The sequence below is a fragment of the Mustela lutreola genome, chromosome 3 (assembly GCF_030435805.1).
Source record: "Mustela lutreola isolate mMusLut2 chromosome 3, mMusLut2.pri, whole genome shotgun sequence".
In the NCBI taxonomy this organism is placed as follows: Eukaryota; Metazoa; Chordata; class Mammalia; order Carnivora; family Mustelidae; genus Mustela; species Mustela lutreola.
In genome coordinates, this window is record NC_081292.1 from 89,672,524 (window position 1) to 89,690,534 (window position 18,011).

Consider the following 18,011-nt stretch of genomic DNA (forward strand, 5'->3'; position numbering starts at 1 on the left):
CCTGGCCCCTAGTCTACACTGCAGGCAAGCCACTCTTGTCAGAATGCGGATGTGATCTTGTATGTACCAGGTGACTGGTCAGTCCACCAGCTCTTGAAAAACCATTTTCCCACGCACTCGAACGTATTTCAAAGAGAATCAGTCCCCCATGGGGTAGTTTTCCTTGGTAGACAGTTTGTTTCTGTGCTGAGCCAGTCTGCCTCCTTTGAACTTCTCTGTGTCAGTTCCTCTCTGGAACCTGTGGCTTCGTTGGCACCCCGGGTAGGCACATGAAGACCTTTTCCATGTGAAGTGAAGGCAGGAGCCCTCTGGACGGTGAATGTATGTACCCTCATGTTCCATAGGTAAAAGAACCGTGTGTGGGGGTTGGGGGGTAAGTCCTTGAGGCTCCTCTGTGTTCTAATTGGGTGAACTGGGAATTTTGAGACAGGCAGCAGGTCCTGTGTGTCCTTGTTTGCAGGGAGCATGCATTCTGATGGACAAAACGGAAAAGGGGAAGAATGAGCAGCTGCTCAGATCTGTTTGTACTGTGCTGGCTGATTAGCTGTGACCTGCAGATGTGGGTCCCATCCTCGGCTCTGCTCTCTGCCTGCTTATGTCTGACTTGGGGCAAATCACTCGCCTCCGGCCTTCTGTTTGCTTGTTAGTATAATGAGGTGGTGCTTATCTATGTGATCTTTGCCGGCTCCTCTGAAAAGACTCCAGTCCATCCTGGCTTGCAGATAAGGAAACTGAGGCCTGAGGTGTGATGACTTCCTTTAAAGCCACACAGCTACTTGGGGCCAATCACAGGCCATATCTCCTGACCCCCCACACATCAGTCCTTGGAAATCCTACTGTAATATGTTCCTATCCAGAGGCCACAGGTGGGAACTGAGGGAAGTGGGACAATCAAAACATTAAGAATAGCGCAGAAGATGGCACAATGTCCGCATGCCTTGGCACCTGCATTTCACCAATAGGGCCACCTCTTACCTTAGAAGAAGTTCCCACAGGGCTGGTGATCTGGATGCCTGGCCTGGAGCTTAGCTACGGTAAATGGGACCAGAGGGAAGTGATGGCTGTTTGAGGTGGACTTTGTTGACGGCGGCTGGAGATAGCAGCTGACTAGCAGCTGACAGAGGAGGAAGAGGGAAGAGTAACAGACAGCAGATAGCCGCAGGCCCGCATGTCAGCTACTGTTGCCCAGGGCCGCCCATCCCCAGGAGCTGTCTTCGTATCACAGGAGCTGAGTGCTTACCCTGTGGGTTCTTAGTTTGATGTCACGTCTTGATGACAAGATTCCATTCTCTCCTGCATCAGTTTGAGACAGACATCGTAATGAAATTCTAATTAGCCAAATATGGAATGTAAGCGTGGAACTCATTTTATAGAGAAATTTTCTTATGTGAACTACTTTCCCTGATGATAGAGGGGTTGTGACGATGTAACATCAGATATAGTTTATCTGATTGGCACTTGTAAGAAGGGTTCCCGGCAAAAAAGAACTGTTTTTTTGTTGTTGTTGTCCTCCCGTTTGATCTTTCCTTTCCATTCCTTTTTTTTTTTTTTTTTTTTTTTTTTTTGTGAGCGGTCATCTGATTTATAAAAAGATGCAACAAAAAGTAAAATGGTACAAGATAATCAGTTTCAAAACATAAAAAAATGAGTGTCTTTAGCCATAGCTCAGAACAGAGGAACTGGGTAAGGAGAATTGCTTGTATGAACTGGCAACAGGAAAAGTTGGTAACGGAGAGCTGAGGAACTCTATTAAGATATAGGAGTGAGGGGCTCCATCCTCATCTGGCATTTGCTCAGTGTCGTCTATATGGTTAGAGATGTCCATGATGGGAACTCCAGCAATCTTCTGGGTCTGGGTCAGCTGATGCCAAAGTGTAACACTCTGAATTTCTTCCATACTGAGCAGTCATCTGCATAGTTTGTCTTGTGTGTACGTGGTAATCATTTGAATATTGGCTCTTTCTCAATCCTTAGAGCCTCTTGATACTTTCACCCCGGTTTCTCAGTTTCAGCCATTACACAGTCAGTTGTACAACTGGTACACTTGGCACACAGCCCGTCCATCATTGACCGGTCAAGTTTGGCTTAAATAGAAAAGTTGATAAAGTCAGTACCAACCAGGATGTGGTAAGTTGGCCCAGCTGTGTGTTTATATTGGAAAAAGCAGGAGGGATGTTGGGGGACTTCTCTTTCCTTGAGTGCATGGGATCCTTCTTTTCTTTCTTTTTAGGTTTTAATCTGTCTTTCTCTCAGAGAAGGATCTCAGAGCTAAGCATTCGCTTCCCGGTCACATACTTTCTTGCTTTCTCTTGCTTCCCCGTGTTCACACCATGCCCATTTATCCTTGCTTTTGATTTTCTAATTCAGTCTTTGTAGTACCATAAAACTTATTTAAATAAAATGTTGGCCTACTAAGTTATTGATTATTAGTAAGTTCTTTGTTCAAAATTTGAGAGCAAGAAGTATTATGTAAATACATCTTTTTGTTATTTAACTAGTCTTACAACATTTAGCATCAAATTTCTTGAAACATTTAAACAAATTAATCACAAACTGGGGCTTGGGCTCGCTCTTTCTTTCTTTTTTTTTTAAGTAATCTCTATACCCAACATGGGACTTGAACTCACAACCCTGAGATCAAGACCTGCACGCTCCAGTGACTGAATGAGCCAGGTGCCCTTTGGGCTTTTTGTTTTTAAGTTCCTCAGGTGAGGGGCTGCCTTAGTGGCTCAGAGGGTTAAGCTTCTGTCTTCAGCTCAGGTCATGGTCTCAGGGTCCTGGGATCGAGCCCTGCATGGGACACTCTGCTCAGCATGGAGCATGATTCCCTCCCTCTCTGCCTACTTGTGATCTCTCTGTGTGTCAAATAAATAAATAATATCTTAAAAAAAAAAAGTTCCTTAAGTGATTCTAATGTGTGACCAGTGTCGAGAACTCTAGCACTGGATAATTCCTTTAAATAGCTCAAGAAATTAATTTTGAAAAGCGAACTAAAAGCCTACATAGATTATGATTGGTGTTAAATTGAGGGGAAAAAAGAGATAAAGAGAAGACATCAGCTGGAACAGAGTGTAATTAGGTACTCAAATATTTGTTAGATGGATAAATACATTTATGGAATGTAGGGTTTTTTTTTTTTTGTCTCTTCATAAATATGTCAAATGGGTATATAAATTCAACAAAGGAGTTTGATATACAATTGATTAAAATGTTAGAACAGAAGTTTTTTAGAATTTCAGTGTTACTATTTCATGATGCTTTTAAGATGATCTCTCTGTAGATGGTGGGAAGATCTTGTTAGCATATGTTTTTAATTTCTCAAGCTTGAATAATTTAGTCACCGAACAAAGATTTAGAATGAGTTTTGGAAGACACAAGTCCTAGATTATGTCCCCACCTAGCTGGGTCAGAGATTTGAGAGCAGGGGCTGGAGGGATGAGCTCCAAGGACATTTTTGTATACATGCTGATACCTTGGGCGGGAACACTCTTCCCACACTTCCTGTGGCTAGCTCCTTTGTGTCATTTGGATTCAACTCATTGTTCTATATTTCCTGGTTCATCCAAGTTAAAATACATCCCATTTGTCACTCAGACCTTTACTATGTCCTGTTTTCTTTTTAGCTGTGATCACTATTCATTAATCACTATTTGATCACTGTTCATTAATATAATGTTTGTTTACATATTTATTTTCTCATTTCTGCATTAGAATATCTGCTCCTTAAAAGCAGAGACCTTGTCTTTTCTTTTCATGACTGTGTCCCCAGGTCTTAGAGCAGAGCTGGAGTTGCATGATAAATATTTGAGGAATATTTATGGGATATACAGGGACATTTATTCATCTCTGTTGTCCATTGTTTTTCAAGAATGGTTGGAAACACACACATACGTGAGCTCGCACAAACTTTCTATGTCTTTCAACCCCTATGTAGTGTGCAGATTAGTGCTTAACTATTTTGGTTTTTTGTCTCGATGAAATGGGACATGTTTCAGGGCAGAGCTCATAAATTTCATATGCCCTCTTAGTACTTCTCATCATTACAGAGTGATGGTTCTGGGGGATTCTGCTTCTCGTGGAGATAGTATATAGTGATTTTATAAGTCCATGTATCTGGGAAGGAGTGTTTTACTTCTTGGCAGCTTAGAGAACTTCAATCTTTCCAAATTCCATGTAATTTTCATAGCATTAAAGCTACTAATTTCAGATTATTGGTAAGTTTTAAATGATTAATTCCCAGGTTACTTTGAATTAGTCTTTGTTTGCCATCCCTGATTGCAGCTAGTTAGTAAAGTAGCTAAACTTTTAAACTCTACTTGGTTTTAATTTTGAGTGATGTCACTGCTTCTCTCATGGTTAATGGTTCTTAATTACCTGCAGCTTGTCTGGTTAGCTCATTTATTTTCCTGTGTTCCAACATCTCTTGTGATCTCCCAACTTCTGGCCTTTTGGGGGATTTGTACTTGAACTGGGTTCAGATAGGAAATACCCCTGAGTACAAAGAGAAGATATCTTTTCTTCAAGACTTTGGGTTAAATTAAGGGGTGCTCTGAGATTTTAAGGCAAATTGTCACGAGTCAGCCTTTATCTACAGTTACTTATCTCTGTAATCAGATTTTTCTCAAGACACAAAATACACGTACACACAAAATAAAACACAGATACAGTTTAGATGCCGACTCAAATTGTCAGCCAGGGCTGTTGAGTCCACATTTTTTAATCATCCCAGGTGATTGATTATATTAAGTGAATATTAGCAGTTACAAAATAAGTCTACAGTAATACAATGTACTTTTATCATTTTTTTTTACATTAATGGTTTTTGGTTAATTATTCCTGTTTCTTAAAAAATAATTTAAAAATGAAACAAGATGGGATTGGGAGGGAGACAAACCATAAGTGACTCTTAATCTCACAAAACAAACTGAGGGTAGCCGGGGGGAGGGGGTTTGGGAGAAGGGGGTGGGATTATGGAAATTGGGGAGGGTATGTGATTTGGTGAGTGCTGTGAAGTGTGTAAACCTGGTGATTCACAGACCTGTACCCCTGGGGATAAAAATATATGTTTATAAAAAATAAAAAATTAAAAAAAATAATAATTTAAAAAAATATAGCTCTTCTGTAGTCCAAATGTTTGTGTCCCCTCTCAAAAGTCATATATTGGAGGGACGCCTGGGTGGCTCAGTGGGCTAAGCCTCTGCCTTTGGCTCAGGTCATGATCCCAGGGTCCTGGGATCGAGCCCTGCATCGAGCTTTTTGCTCAGCAGGGAGCCCGCTTCCCTCCCTCTCTCTGCCTGCCTCTCTCCCTACTTGTGATCTCTATCTGTCAAATAAATAAATAAAATCTTAAAAAAAAAAGTCATATGTTGGAACCCTAATCCAAGTGCCAAGTGTAATGACATTTACAGATAAGGCCTTTAAGAGATTATTAGGTCATGGTGGTGGGGCCCTAACAATGGGATTAGTGCCCTTATGAGAAGAGACGGGAGAGAGCCAATGATATGATATATTACATATAATATATGAAATATTATTATAATGCTATATTATTATATCAATAAATGAAATGCAATAAATAAATAAATAAAATTGCAATGCAATAAATAAATAAATTACAATGGAAGATTATTCAGCTTAACAAAGGAAGGAGTGTGGGTGATGTCCCTGGTGGGCCATGCTGGCTCTTGGCTGGGACCTAAGCCAGGCCCGGACTGAAAACCTGCATCGTCCCACCAACTTGGGGTTTCCTGCTATCTGCCCCCCAAAGGACAATGTCCAGTGTCAGAGCATGGGGACAGAAATAGCCTCAGTTAGTTCCTACACGAAGAGTAGCTTTGGAAACTTCTGAAAACCCAACTCATCATCCATCTGGCTATGAAGGGACATCTACAACATTAATCCCATGACCCATGTTTTACTTTGTAGAATTCAAAACATTCAACAAGCTTGTGAGTGGTCTATTTATTTGCAAGCTTAGGTTGCTGCTTCTTGCCTTTAAAAGCCAAGCACTGTAGTTGCTCCCGTAGATCGGTACAGTCTTTTACAGTTTTCAAAGCACTTATGAGTTCTTCCCCTATTCTTTACTTCTGAAAAGCAAAATGTGTATCAGCCAATGATGTAATTAGTTTGAACAGAAAAGAACTTTATTGAACATTATCAAGGGCCTTGAAGAATGCCCGGAGGGCCAATGCCAGGTTCTGGGGCTGTACCACCGCAGGACTGCCCAGGGGAGATAGTGCAGTGATACCCCAACAGTTGACCCTGGATGGAACCGTGGGCATGGCTGCTCAGAGAACTCCAGTCTTTTGCATCCATCCTTAGAAACAGATCCTACCTACTTGGTGCTTGCTTCTTCTTCTCCCATCAGAGCCTCATGTGGGTGCATCTGATGGGCAGACCTTGTATCATTTGCAACGTAATTTCTGGCTTCTCTTGGGGTAGAAAGTCAACATGGGAAAATTCCTCAGAGGTAGGAAGAGTGTCCAAAGGATGCTGGCTGTTTCAAATTACAACAAACAGGACAAACGATACCACTGACCATCAGAAGTGGGGTTTTAATGTCTTGAAACAGTTATTATTGGGTTTTAATGTTACTGGGAATCATTTACTGTAGGTTCACAAGATATCTGATAAGAGAGCACCTTTTAGATTTCTCTAACCAATAATATCTGCATTCTGATCCTGCAGAAAAAAGTTCTCTGAAAGTGCTGACCAGTTTTGATTGCAATACGATTTCTCAGCTGATTCTTTTCATATCCTATTTGAAGCAGAGCTCAAAAAGCTCTGTACTCAGTGGGTGGTTGTATAATTGTTTTAATTCATTTGTTAAACATAATTATCTTTCCTCACTTCTGTCCTATTCCTTTGATATATGCTCAGCAACTTGGTCCCTAATGGATGTGATTAGAGCTTCCCACGGTGTGCATCATGTGAGGGAAGGGGTGTTACATCGTTAAGGTGGGGACACATCTTCATTTCATGTTTCAGGGACTTAAGCTGTTTCTTTTGACACCTGGGGGCTAAGTTAATGAGAGAGTTCTTTGATAGCTTTATGTGAGCTAATTCTGCTTGTCACATGCTATAGGGGACCTGGAGAAGAGGGAGGAAGTCAGAGAGCAGAAGATAGGTGGGGTGCCTTTGTTCAGTGACCATCCCCTCATGTCAACCACCAACCCAATCATTAACTCTGGGCGTTTAAACACAGACATCCTGAGACAGATCAAAGACAGGTTCTTGGCAACAGGTCAGAACATATTCTTGGGAAAAAGAGGTATGCTAGTGGACCCTTGTGAATCTGAGGTGTCTTCCTCCTAGAGACCTGGGTGTTTTGTAGACAACCTCTCATCCACCTTTTTGCAATGTCCCCGCAAGGCACTTATTCCCAAGTCTGGGAAAACTGAAGAATATTAGACTCTGTGCTCTTAGAGATCAGGGAAGGTGTCAATGAATCATCCTTCTGGGTTCTAACCTAGACTGACAACAGATAAGAACCGAGTTCAATCAAATGTGATAGGTATTGAGGGCTAGATGAGTCAGCATGGCTTAGATTCAAGACCAAAAGAGTCTTGAATCTTCCTGTGCCCTGAATTGAAAAATGGTGCTCAGGGAATAGTGTACCTGGCCCGATCCAGCCATGCTTACCCCAAGAATATGAAGATTTCCGCCTGCATTTTCTTTTGAAAGTTTTATGGTTTTAGCCTTTACATTTAAGTCTACAATCTATTTCCAGTTAATTTTTGGATATAATGTGAGGCAAGAGTGATGATTTGTTTTCCCATACATACATGCAATGATAGAAATGCTTTCCAGCCTGCCGCCAAAAAGAATGGGCCTGGGTCTTTCCTACTGTTTCCTGGCAATGGTCCAGCACAGCTTTCCTTCAGAGCAGTCAAATAACTGAAAGAAAATCCTCAAATTTAACAATCTTGTCTACTGGGTTTCAATGGAAGTTCATGCATTTTATCCACTCCCCCTTTTCAACCTGCTTTCTATAGAGAACATCAATTAACCTGTTGGAATTAAACCTGAAAAAAAAAAAAAGGGCAACAAATTAAGCCACTTACAAGAGTGTCACGAAGTACTGACCTTTTATTCTTAACACAGTGACTGGACAGAACCCCTATTTTTGCGAGTAAAAAAGAGCAGGCACCCCTTCCCCATCCTATGCGATGGTGCACTTCAAAGCCTTGTCTAAGCAAATCTTAGAATGTTGAAATTGTAGGGAACAGAATGTTCATCAGTTTGATGAACGTTGGAAACAGTGGTCTTTGCAGCTTCGGTTTATAACAGTGAGCTTGTGCATTCTTGGATAGCTGTCCATTACTGATGTGTGCCGGATTAGTTTTACAGTTTCACCTGAGGAAGGAAGACTTTATGTTTTATGAAGAGTCCAGAAATTCTGCTTTTAAGGCTAAATGCATACAGCCACATTTATTACACAGAAAGTGCAGCAAGTCTACAAGACCAGAAGCATAAGTACTGATGAATGGATGGAAGCAGTAGCTAGGACTATAGACAATCCTATAGCAAGAGAAGACTGTGATGCTTCCGGATGGTCCAGGAAATCTTCTGGAGGCTTCAGTACCTGGTGTGATCATTTAGTCGTGAAAAGGGCACATCAGAAGGGGTGGTGTGGTGAGCAAGGGCACAGGACAGGAGCCGAGCACATCTGGCAGGTGGCAAGTGGACTGTCACGGTGGGGCCGTGAGAAACTGGGGTCAAGGCAAGCTGCCAGGAGCCAGGAAGCCTCCTGAAAACCCGAATATCCCAGGATAGCATATTCTCAAATCATGATGATAAGGCTTACGACGATTTAAATGCTGTTAAATGGGAATTTTGCCTTTCAAACCATGCTATACCTTTGATTGTAAGATGTATCCCAATTTCAAAGATGTTAGATTGTGTGGGGGGAAAAGCACAAGTCAGTGTGCTAGCCAGCCTCGGGGAGGACCACGAAGATTTCCACATCCCAGTATCTGCATGTGTGTTGTACCCTCCCACATCTGGTGTGACTAACAGGATATAGCAGAATTGGGGGTAAATCAGTTACAGAATTAGGTTATGAAAGACACTGAGGCTTCTGTTTTGTTCTCTCTCTCTTTTCCTCTCTTTCTTTTCTCTCTCTCTCTCTCTCCTTTCTTCTTCTATTCCCCCTTTCCTTCCCTCTCACTCCCACCCTTTCTCTCTCTTTCTCATTTATCATTAGCTCTTGTGGAAACGCAGGTATCCCTGTAGATACCCGGGTGGCAAGGAACTGAAGCCCTCCACACCTGCCACCTGCACAGAATTGAGGTCTGTCCATCATCACATGTCCTTCAAACAGCTGCAGCCGGCTATTTGATGGCAATCTCATGAGATACCTCAAGGCAGAAACACATAGCTCGACAGCTTCCAGGTGCCTGACCTTCAGAAACGGTGTGAGATCATAAGTACTTAAATATATAGGTTGGGCTGCTAAGTTTGGGGGTAATTCATTGCAAAGCAATAGAGGAACGATTCTATACAAAGACTCAAAATATGCCTTATTCCGTATGTGTACTCAGCGTCAGTCTGACGTTCAGAAAGAGATATGCCTGCCTGAGGCTGCTTAGAACATGCAGTACCTCAGAGCAGGGGGAGACATTAAAGAGAGGTAAGAAAAAATGGGGAAAGGGAATGTAGACATACAAAGAAGAACCATTTTGCTTTTCTAGGTCCTTCTTTTTAAAGAGTAGAAAATATACTTTCCTAGAAAGAAATAAACACAGAAGGAAAGAGTAGGATGAAAGTTACCTTTATCAGCCTATAAACAGATACTCAAACCAAAAACACTGGAAACTGAAAAAAGGTGCCAACTGTTTTTAAAGAAATGGCACACGACGTTAGGTATGAATAACTTTCATGCAAATTGAAGAGGTAGACGTGGTCGAATTGTTCAGGAGGCACCAAAAGAATGTGAATAACATTCTATTGAAAGGAAGGAAGACTGAGATTCTGAAAAAATATTTTATTAGGTAAAAGAATGAATAAATAAATGTATATATATATGTATATATATACATATATATATATAAGTTTTCTAGGGTTGCTATTTCAAGATACCAGAAGCCTGGAGGCTGAAACCACAGAAGTGGACAGTGTCACATTTCTAGAGGCTACAGTGTTGGTAGAACATGCTCCTTTTGTAGGTATTGTGGATGGATCTACTCCAGGCCCCTTTTCCAGCTTGAAGCGTTGCTCTGGCTTTGGACTTCTTCACCGGGCCTTCTCCCTCAGTGCATATCTGTGTATCCGCACTCTCCCTTCTTAGAAGTGCACAAGTCCTCCCGAATTGGAGGCCCAGTCTACAAAAATATGACCTCATCCTAGCTAGTGACATCTCCAGGGACCCTATTTCCAAATAAGGTCATGCTCCCAGGTGCTGGGGTTTAGGACTGGGATACTTCATATGCATAAACACATACACACACACACACACACACACACACACACACGTGTGTGTGTGTATATGTATTCCTATATATATCTATGTGTATAGATAGAAAGGGAGGAAGGAATAGATGGGAAAAAGAAAATACGCCTAGCGAGTTAGTAGACTTCATCTTTAACTTTTCAACAATGACCTTCAGAATGAACGACTGAAATTCTATTGAAAGAAAAGACCTGGATAGGGCAGTGAAAAATAAACTCTACATAGGGGGATGCAGAGGCTAGTATAGATTTTGTGGAAAGAGAAAGGATGAAAAGGGCTAGTCCGTATGTACCCAAAGGAATCCTCAAAGGCTGCTTTTCCGAGGTCTTGAGAAGAGACAATGGAAAGACACCCGATCCGTGAACAGAGAAAGAAACCATTGCAGAACAACAAGGGATCCTTTTAGAAAGACATGGCTATCCTCAAGGTGTCTGCATGCGATGAGAAAACTCCCTGAGATCCACCACATTCAAGCCCATCCAACAAGGCTCCAGACACTTTGGAAAGCTTGTCTTTCTTTCATGGAGAGAGAATGAGTGAGAGAGAGCATGAGAGAGGAGATGGTCAGTGGGAGAAGCCGACTCCCCAAGGATCTGGGAGCGGGAGGTGGTAGGAGATCCTGCCTGCCCGGGGTCATGACCTGATCCCAAGGCAGTCGATGAACTAACCGAGCCACGCAGGCGCCCGTCTCCAGAAATGGGTCAACAACAGCTGAGGAGCACCTGGGCGGCACCTTCAGTGAAGTGCCCAACTCTGGGTTCTGGCTCAGGGGTTGATCTCAGGCTCTTGAGATTGAGCCCTGAGGCTAGCTCTCGGTTCAGGTCAGAGTCCACTAGGTCTCTCTTCGGGTCCTGCCCTTCCCCCCTTCCCCATGAAGAGTGCTCTTGCCCTGAAACCAACTAGGAAAAGCATTCACAGAAATAAACAATGTTTGAGAGGGGGTGTAATGCCAACTGAATATTACCCCCATTTAAAAGACCACCAGAGACGTGAGTCAAAGCCAAGCAACAAGTGTCGTTTATTGCAGGTTCGAACCTGACCTCTGCGCTGCTCGTTGCCAATAACGCCGAGAGGTCCGGAGCTGGGTCGGTGCAGAATTTTTATAGACAGATACAAACAAGTTTCGGGTGGGGCTGAGCTGATTGATTGATAGTTTGAACAGGCATACTTGGCGTCCGTGGATTGGGTCAGGGGACACGCGTGCGAAAGCAGACAAAGCAATCTTACAGAAGCAGAACTGGCCGGTTAGCCCACGCATGCGGAAAAAAAAGCACTATCAGGATATTGAAGGCCTGGTTACTATCAAGCCAAGGCCACTTTCTCTCTAATGAGGCACTAACATAAAGACAATTGGGAGTCTCCTGGTGAAATGTTACATTCCGGCTATCAAAGGTAAGGTAACTTCTTTGTTGTAAATTTCAAGGACATTTGCAAACCTAGGGAGACTCCTACCCTGCAGGACTGTGATTTCTGCAAGTTAACTATTTATCATTTTATGGCAGTCAGGGGTGCCTGAGGAATGCTACACATATGGAGGGGAGCGGGTGAAGGGGGGGTGCAAGGCGCCAGCTTTTGCTTTGTCCTCAGCCAGCCTCCTGCTCCTTCATTCCCCCCTGAACAATTTTGACCCTTAAATCTTTAAGGGGGTTGAAGGTTGAAGGTCTCATCTTCTGTAACTTCTTCGTGCTGAATGGGGGCGTAGAGCTGTCCCTACCTACTGGGGTCAATATTGATCAGGGTAGGAATGTATAAGGGAGTTACGAAAGGTGGAGGCAGCTGAATCCAGCGCTGACAGTGAAGAGGCGTCCTCGCGTGCAATAAGGATCGTCTGTCGTGGTGTAGTCATTGCAGCAATGGAGTCTCGGCACCAAGTAGAGAAAGATGGAACAAAGCAACATATTAAGGTTAATAAGGCGATAAGAATAAGAAGCCCGAAAAGGAGATTTGGCCATAGCCCTCCTCCAAGCCAGGAACTTAACCAATCACTAAAAGAGAGAGAGGGACCTTGTAGAGCCTTAATCTGGGCATTCATATCCTTAATTAGTCCTGTGATACTTTTGTGATAGTCTGGGATGTACAAACAACATTCTGTCTTGATAATTGCACATGTGCCACCCTGGGCTGCTTTCAGGACATCTAAGGCCATCCTATTTTGTAGGACTGCCTTGCGTATCTGTGACAATTCGGTATTAAGTAGGGAGATGCCATTTAGTGAATCATTGAGTGCCTTTGTAGTATATTTATTAAAGGCTTCTACATGACACATGACATCCTCTAGTCCCGCAGATGGAACAAAAATGGATGCTAAGTGATCATACCATTTAAAAACAGATCGCGTCCATCTTTATTTCAAGTTGGGGAGATTAGCTGGGGTTGTAATGGTTTTAGTAATGCACCCATGAATTCAGGGAAATCCTAAAGTACAGCGACCTATCTACCCTGGAGGAAGCCAGGGCCACAAGTTGGTTCCACATATCCAGTGGGTTCCGTTTGGAGCTGGCCATCTGATGCCAGGTCGCCTTGCCCAGTCAGTAGCAAACCAGTCAGTAGCCTGAAGTACTATTATTTGGGGACACATTTCTAGTGAGCCATCCTAGACATCGTGTGTTATTTGCCCAATACCACTCGTATGATTCCTTTGTTCCCAGCATAAAACTGCCTTCTGACTGAGCTGTCCAATCGTGGGTGTAAGCCACAGATATGTATCTCAGATGCCATCCTTAGTATATGCCATCCTTAGTATATGCCATCCTTAGTATAGCGATAAGGAGGGTTTTGAAACTTAGGCCCATATTTGATTGGGGATTTATGGCTTGATAGCAATCCCCTTTCTTCCAAATAGCTCCATGGGCATGTAGCATATTTGGAATCAGTATAAATGTTAATTCTTAGGCTTTGGCAATTGCAAAGTGCAAGTGAGCACTATGGCACACCTAGCTTTTCTTATTCTTTCTATGAAAACTACTGTCATCAGAAAACCAACTGTCATTCGTATTTTTAACAGGGGCATCTTAAATCTGGACAAATAGAGTAAGTAAGATCAATAACCTCTGAACATTTTTGCTCTATAGAGAAAGAAGTACAATGGTCAAGTTCAGGCATACAGGTAACTAGGTTTAAAGTTTGACAAATTTTAAGTATTATTTCTGGCATATCTATAAGCATAGTCCAATATTTAATTAGATGGCCTCTATAATCCATTGGTGGCCTTTGGCTTCTAAGACAAATCTGGACCTGATGTGAAGTTATTACAGTCAGGGACTGTTCCATAGTGAGCTTTGAGGTGCCTTTTATGAGGGCTGTTCTATGCTTAGCTAAAGCATCTGTTTGCAATCGCACCTCAACAGAGGTGGCCTCTAGGATAAATATGACTAAGGGATGAAACCAATAAGAAGACCTTTGAGTGGTCCAGCCTTAACAATATCCTGATTACAGAGGATCACTGGCAAGTGAGAATACTTGTCAAGAGATAAGGGGAGTCCCCCATGCATCATACAATCCACTCATAAACAAAGTGGGGTCATCCATTGTCTCCACAAGTCCATAATTAATCCTATGGAGTGCAATAGGCTGGCTTTTAGGCAATTTCATTATCCCAGCCACACATAAGGTGTTAGTTAAGTTATACAATTGTAAGGGAATCAATCCCATTTTCCAGTTGTTTAATCATGTGTGAAGGGGTTCTACTAATATCCCCACAAAATAAAAAAGCAAGAAGATCATCTAAATGAGCTATTGTGTAACTTCTCTGAAATTTACCGCAAATTGTTTAGCTTAGGTAAACAAACATTTAAAGACAATCAAATCTAGAATTTAACATCCATAAAGATGTGTTACTAAAACAATTTTTCTCTCTAAAATAACCCTCATTTACAGAGATAGCCAAATCAGGACTAATACACTTGTGAAACATGTCCAGTTTTAACAAACTTGGCCCATTATTTACATAAGCTCCGCAAGAACAGTTGAGTGTGATCATATAGATCTTTTAGAATCTGCTTTGCTGGAACTTCTTATAAGGAATCTCTGGGTTGAACTTTTAGTAGCCTCTCCGGGCCAGAAGCCAAGCCCTGTACTTGCCATCAGGCATGCCTGCAATACCTGTTGATTTGGGCGAGTTCCTCTTCTGAGTTTCCGCACCTACCAAAGAGTGACATTCTTTACTCACCTGGTGAGCCTGCTGGGAACTCTGTAAGCAAGGTATCAGGCCAACAGTCCCAAGGGGCTTTATGGCTCCAGGTTTCATAAAGTCAACGTTAGTTCCTTAAAGCTGTCTGGTCATATCTGAGTCTATGCATGTCTTTCTCAAATATGACATTCCAGTCAAAGCCTTGGTAAAATAACCAGTTCTCAATGGTGTCCTGTTAAAGGAGAGCAGATTCTTATTGAACTTATGCAAATGACTGATTGCCATGGAAGAAAGAATACTTACTGAGACCTTTTGGTTTCAGAGGGTTCATATAGAGAGAAAATTTGAATGCCTTGAGCACTTTTACAACTCTATAAGTTACAGATAACTTAAGAAAAAGTATCCCTAGTCTGGAAGAGCAAACATTAGAGAGAACCAGCAATGTTTAAAGTAAGACAAAACATTAAGAGACACAACATTATAATCTTTTAGTTCATTTAGTCCCATGTTACTAAATCTGGTGAATGCGGCTTTAGTTAGTTTTGGAAATTCTTACCCATTTCAGTTTTAGGATTTTCAAGTATATCAAATATCTGTATTTGTCCTGAAAGTCCTTTATAGGAATCTCCTTGAAGATAAAACTCATTTTACAAGAGAATTAAAACAATTATAAATGACAAAAACTCAGAATGGATATGGTTAGATCTAAAGAGACACGGGAGTTTACAATTTAGCTGCAAGTAAATCAGGTTATTTCTGTGATACATAACATTTCCATAATTACAATATCAAGCGATGATCTCTCTAAACATTAAAACTTTAGGAAGTGCATAGAATCTCTAGAATAGTTATAGTATTTTCCCAAATGTAATCCAAGGTTTATCATTGGTTCAGTAGTATTTCACGATAAACTTCACATACCAAGGAAAAGCCCGAGTTAAAGAGATTTACAATTTAAATCTTGTCAACATTTGCTAAAATCTTAGAAAGTTTTGAAGCAAATGCCTAAATATAATTAGGGATGTTAAACACCTGATAAAACAAAACATAGAAACTGCTTTTTCTGGGCAGGCAAAGAGAAAATCACTTACATTCTCGTAACAGGAGATCAATTAATCTAATAAAACTTTATCCTTTGAACAGAGAATTTCAGTCTTGTACTAATGTAATGTACCTTTAAAACCCATTCATTTAGGACAAAATTACCTTCCCTTACCTTCAACAAAATGTATTCCCATTCCTTAAATCTTTCTTACATATCTGCAACTTTCTTACATACAGAGTTTCCCTTATTTCCATCAGTCTTAGTTACACTAAGCAGAAATTTGTATTCTTAGAAACACCTTTAGTTATTAACCAATTGTGAACTGTTACACAACAGAATTCTTCAGGTGGCAAATTTATGAATCAGTTAAGTGGCAAACATGTTTACCAACAGATTTAAATACTCTTAGTTTCTTTGCAGTAAGAAGTCAAAAGCACAAACCTACATCCAATAATTAACGACTTAGCATTTTATCCTGTTTGGTAAAGACCTAGATGTCCACAATTTAATTCCATTTGTCATCCAAGCAAAACTTTAAAACTTTCAGATTACCAAAGACTTTGAAAGCTACTTCAGCAATTACCCTTTAGAACTTTGAGACAGACAATTAACCTTCAGTTTAGTTATTTCTTTGCTAACAAATTTTAATAAATAACATGAGCTTATTTGACCTTCAGTAAACCTCGAAGTTTCACATTTACTGCTGATAACTTAAAAGACAGGTCTTATCTTAATTAAACCAACAAACTTAACTTAGTTCCAACACTGATTTACTTTCCACCTGGGCCCACTCCACTTTGAATGTTTACCTGAGACATGCGTGGGAAGATCTGGAGTGGGGCGTGTTAGGTCCAGGGGGTGCTCTTCTTGCTCCTTGACAGTGAAGAGAGAAGGAGCTGTGGTGCATGATCTAGAGGCCAGTCATGCAGGCTGCACACACGTTGGTACAGAAACACGTAAGGGGGAAACAGAAGAAACAAAGCGCTGCCAGGAGGCAGAGAAAAGATTCCCGGTTTTAGAGCTCATAAGGCCCAACAGAGGAGAAGACACCATGCTTTCCCATCAGCCAGGGGGGAGGGGTTAGGCAGTCCAAGTCAGGCCAGAGAACACAGGGAAACTTCCCCGAAACAAAGAGAGTTTCGGCAGCTGCTTGGGAATATTCCTTATAGTCTCTGTCTCGAGTTAGACCAACCCCAGTTGGCTCCAGTTATAGCCATTAACATGGGAAGTGAGTGAGGGAGAAGCCCCCACATCTATTAGGAGTAACAGAGAGAAATAAATCCAGAGTCCCCTTTGCTAGGGATGGCCCAGCAACCTGGGTTTACTAGAAGAAGGCTTATTTACATAATTATCATCCAATATGTCAGGAGGAAACTTACTAGCTGACTCATTGAATCTGGTTTTAGCTCTTAATACCTATCTCTTATATTCCCTCCCGATATGTACGATGTTGCAGACAAGGGGAGAGGGATCTTTCAGGTGCTGTCCTGCTCGCGTCCCTCGCGGGAACTTAGGAGCGTCTTAGCTAAGGTCTATCTGTATAAACCCCGGACCAGGCTACTCCATGGAGTAGATGACCGTTATGCTGTATGACGCTCCACGAGACTCAGGGTGCTGTCCACTCAGACTCCGAAGCCGAAGGCGGTGGAGCCACACAAACACATTCATACAGTCAGGCATTCCTCAGATTCAAATGGGTTAGACACCCTCCCGTTAAACAGAATGTAACCTTCATGACCAGTACAAGGAACATATATCCACATTTAAAGACATAACATGGAGACATACATGAAGACATACATTGTTGGCCTCCGAGGTGGGGCTCGAACCCACGATCTCTGCGAGGCCCTCCTGGCCCCCGAGGTGGGACACGAACCCACGATCTCTGAGAAGCCGTCTCGGCCCCTGAGGTGGGACTTGAACCCACGATCTCTGAGAAGCCATTCCCGCCGGGCACGAGGGACGCCTCCCCACTGGCCCACTGGCAACCCTATAGCGCATCCGCCAGGGTGTATTTGCCAGCCACCGTCCTGGGACTCTAACCCAGGTCCTGGGACTCTAACCCAGGAAAAATCACAGAAAGGACAAGACACACAAGACATACATAAGAACAAAGCATACGAAAAACATAGAGACAAAAGACAAAGCCCGCTTTCTTACCGATCGGTTGCAGTGACCCATTGACCAGTTGTCTGGTGGGCTTGAAGGGGAGATCTCGGTGGGACCTCCAAATGTATTGCCAACTGAATATTACCCCCACCTTAAAAGACCACCAGAGACATGAGTCAAAGCCAAGCAGCAAGGGTCGTTTATTGCAGGTTCGAACCTGGACTTCTGCGCCGCTCGTTGCCGATAACGCCGAGAGGTCCGGAGCTGGGTCACTGCAG

The 18,011-nt window shown here is 42.2% G+C and overlaps 1 pseudogene; it reads right to left on the minus strand.

Moving 5' to 3' along the window:
- Nucleotides 1-1,175: 1,175 nt before the first annotated feature.
- Nucleotides 1,176-17,805, minus strand: LOC131827878 (rRNA-processing protein FCF1 homolog; annotated as a pseudogene).
- Nucleotides 17,806-18,011: the final 206 nt, after the last annotated feature.